Genomic DNA, 4,355 nt, shown 5'->3' with positions numbered 1-4,355 from the left:
TAAAGGGTGCCGGGTAGTTCCTGTCAAATGGAAGGATTTTGATTTCTTTACATAATTTGGGATTTTGTACAGTCGTTGAGCATGCCCATCTGGTTGTACGCGTTCGCACTCAACTCTGCTGAATACAAGTTGAGTGCATGAAGTATGCAATGCAGATTCCACACGCAAAAAAACAAAAACAAGCAGAATGACCACCTTTAATCTGCCAGGTTTCGAGGAAAACAGCAGCCTAACCTTCACAAGTTATTACTTCAATACTATGAAATGTTCCTATACTTATGCACAAAGTTAATCGCAAATAACATCAAGGAGTACAGACACAATTTCAAAGCTAAGGTAACCATGTTTGCTTAGGATATAGAGATATCTCCCAGCAAGCTTCAACTGTAACCGTTCAGTATAACATATTTTAAATCTATTTTAATCTGCGTGCACAAGAAAGCTCAGAATGGATATCCTGTGGCAGTCGGCATCAGCATGACACCATCTGCTCCTGTGCCGAAACTTCTAGCCACCATACCGAAACTGTCGAGGCTCCCCATGACGTGCCCCATGCACTGGCTGCGGTTGCTGCGTGCCGCTGCAGCATGTCACGTCACAGTTTTGAGACTGCGCCATGCCGGGTAGTATTTCGGCTGGCGCACCCGCAAATTTTATGGCGGTGTCTACCATTGCAACGTCGACGCTGCTCCACCCGTGCCACCACCGGCTCTGCCCGCCGTTGTTGCTTCGTCTATGCTTTACGCAGTAGCTCGCTGCATGCGTGCTCTGCTGTGAGAGAATTAATAAAACCACCCAGTACCTTTCTCCTTCCTTCGAGCTCCTTTCCAAACCGGGTTTTTTCGCGCATGCACATAGTGTTGTGTCAGAGGAGTTTTTTTTGCGTACATGGGTCCACCAGATTTTTCTTTTGCCTAGACATAATAAAGTGTCGCTTTAAAGAGTTTAGCCATGAGTTCATGAAAAAAATATTGTTTAAAAACCAAAGACATTTATGCGAGCCATCACAAATTTTGTACAGCGATGGGGGCGTAATGCTCCAGCGTGTAATGTAACGAGAGTATGCATCCTCCAGCATGAACACTTCTGCAGGCTCCAGAAGAGCAGCAGGCACCTCTGGCAGGGGCCGGCTGCTCATGGCATGAGTAGGGGACAGGTCTTTTCCCGGATGGTAAACCAGCTGGTAGCCGTAGTCCGCAAGCATCAAGGCCCAGAGTACCACTTGAGGTGATGCCTGCACAGCAACAGCCTTGCCAGGCCCCATAAGTCCCAGCAGTGGCTTGTGGTCCGTGACCGCCTCGAATTTCCGGCCCCACAGGTATACTGGTGAAAGTGCTCGACCCCGAACGTGAGGGCCAGGCCTGCCTTGTCCAGCCGGCTGTACTGCTGTTTTGCAGCATGAAGCAGACTGGAAGCAAATTTTGACACGGCGTTCCTGGCGATTCTTGTTCCGGTGTGCTAGGACGGCTCCCACACCGTATGGCGACGCATCTACACTCGAAACGACAAGTTTGGCTGGATTGAAGTATACCAGCACTGGAGCCTTGGAGATAAGCTCCTTGCTGTGCTGCAAGGCCACGTCCTGTTCCTTCTTCTAGGCCCACTGCTGTTCATCTTGGAACAGACGATGGAGAGCGGCTGCAGATAAAACGAGTTTCGACAGAAAACTCTTGTAGAAGTTGATGAGGCCGCGGAAGCTCTGCAGCTCCTTCTTCTGGAGCTTGGGCACCTTGAGCACAGCCTTGACTTTGCGGTGTGCCGGGGCCAGGCCGGCCTGGGAAATGACGTGTCCTAGGTACTCCACAGTGGGGGCCAGGAAGACTCACTACTCTAGCTTCAGCTTGAGACCAGAGTCCTGCAATCGTGCCAGGACGTTGTGTAGGTTCTGCAGGTGGTCCTCATCATCTGTGCCTGTAACCAGGTACAAGTACACCTCATGACCCTGAACAGGTTGTCCATCTCCCTTTGGAAAATGGCTGGTGCTGAGGCCACGCCAAACGGTAAGCATGTGTACTGAAGAATCCCAGCTGTTGTTCCTCTCTCTCTCTTTCGCGATCAGAAAGGGAGTATGTCAGAGATATACCATCGCTCCAAATCTATTCACAGTGTCTACAGGGGGTATTTAGGATGCTTGACTAGGACAACGCAGGATTATGTCAGGGAATACTATTTGAGGTTCGCAGATGACATTGTCCGGCTCAGTGAGTAGGCAGAGCACCTGCAAAAAATGCTCGAGGAACTGCTATCTGAAAAAGTGGCCGTGAGGCTACAAATAAATATGAATAAATCTAAAACTAATAATAAATAGGCATACAGAAAGCGCCCCGTTCAGCATAAAGGAGCAGTGATGCGGAATTTCAGAGCTGAGATAACTATGCAAAATGCTTCCTTTTATCAGGAGATACCTCCCAGCAATTTTCAACAGTAGCCGTTCAGTATAACATATTTTAAATTCATTTTAGTCTCTGCCCGCACCAGAAAGGCCAGAACGGGCCAGCTGCCAGCATGACATCATCTGCTCCTTGCCCCAAACTGCCGACGTCGGGGATCCCATGACGTAGCCAACGCGCTGGCTCCGGTTGGCGCGCGCTGCTACACTGTGTACACGTCATGGTTTTGGGACTGACGTCATGCTGCCCGGGCGCGAGGGGATGGTGAAGACCTCAGCCGGTTTGGGCGAGCGCGTGCGCGTCCAGACCAACATAGTCTAGGTGGTGTTGGTCCAGACCCGCAGCGGTGCAGCAAGAATGCTGACGTCAGGTTAGAACCCTATTTATAGTCGGGTGCTACCGCCTGTCATGGCGGCCGCTCGGCGTTCGTTTTATCGAAACCGAAACGAATAAACGACGCTGTAAATGATTGTCTAAGCTGCGATCTACCGTCTTATGTGCCATTATATGATTAGTGGGCCAATAGGCACCCATAGCAGCACTAAAAATGTAACACAAAAATTTCGTGTCAATCTCCTGTAAGTAATGCAATGCTAAAATAAGTAGAAGACTATACTTTGGACAACTTGTCAGTGTTTATCTAAACTACGAGAAAGAAACCCGGGACAGTACGTGTAAGAACTGGAGTGTATTGGGAAAGCACTGAAGAAATAATTAAAGTAAGCCCCTTTTGTCACTGAACCCAAAAATGCATGCAGCCAGAGCAGAAAGAAAAAGGACTTGGGCTGGCCATGTAGTGAGATGAAATGACAACTTGTGGATCAGAGGACAACAGAGTGGCTATCGAGATGGCTGTAGAAGGCCATTAAATATATAGAGGGACAAAATAAGAATTTGGAGGCAATGAATGGATTCGGGCAGCGCAGGAGCAGGTGGAGGTCAATCAGAGGCCCTCATCCTGCCGTGAACCTACATTAGCTGATGAAGATGATAGTGATATTCAAATAATTTACATCAAATTATACAAAGAAAGTATTAGCTTCAGAAGCTCAAATTGCAACTTGCGCACTGCCCAGTTAATCCATTTCTTAAAGTGCCTCAGAGAAAAAACATTGACCAAATGATCACTGGAGTTAACATATATAGTGGAACAGGAGATTTTTAGGGAATAGGCTTTTTGGTTGTACACATTAGACTTGTCAGCACTACACAATTCTTCACTGATGTTAGATTTCTTTTTAAAAAACTTTTCTGACAGGTGCTGCAGGCAGGTTTTACTTGAGCCTAAGCTTCCAAGGAGAAAGTTTGATTTATGATTAATTTTTAACAATTTCTGCCTAGACGGCTTTTTGAAGTCCGGGAACATTGTTGCTCAGCAAATATTTTGTAGCTCGACTCTTTCAACTGATAACACTAATACAGTAATTATCGTGAAGTGTAGGCACTCATGATAGATCTGTTGAGTTCCTGAAAGCCCTTCCAAGAGACACTAGAGAAATGGGGCCTCTTGTCACTGCTCCAACTTAATGCATGACCAAGGTCTGCTTATGAGCGAGCTTCTGTAAGATAAATGCGTCAGAGATAAATGTGTAAAAGATAATGCATGAAAGATAAATGTGAGCACGCCCCCGCTTGCGCTCACCGAAAAGGAATTTTTTTTGGCCGCCGCATCGTCGGGCGTTTAATCTCTTTTGCTTACGCATGCATAGTCATTCTTTGTGAAGTTTATAAGGTTCACACAGTGGAACAATAAAATGTAGTTGGAAGTCTGCGCCGTGAGTGTCTGTCTTCACTTCGTCCATGCCTCCCCTTTTTTCTGCGCAATTATTTAAGTTAGTCATGGAGTACCAACAAGCCCAGCTGCTACCCTTATTAACTTCTGTAAGGCATACCACTTATTGAATTTACACCAGTGTGCAACCAGTCACAGTGCAAATTTCTCACCAACCTTTTTCGTGACTGTGC

The sequence above is a fragment of the Haemaphysalis longicornis genome, unplaced genomic scaffold (genome assembly GCF_048455015.1).
Source record: "Haemaphysalis longicornis isolate Haplotype H1 unplaced genomic scaffold, Haemaphysalis longicornis Haplotype H1 scaffold_8, whole genome shotgun sequence".
Classification (NCBI taxonomy): Eukaryota; Metazoa; Arthropoda; class Arachnida; order Ixodida; family Ixodidae; genus Haemaphysalis; species Haemaphysalis longicornis.
The sequence above is the reverse complement of the archived record's forward strand: the minus strand, read 5'-3'. Positions refer to the sequence as shown.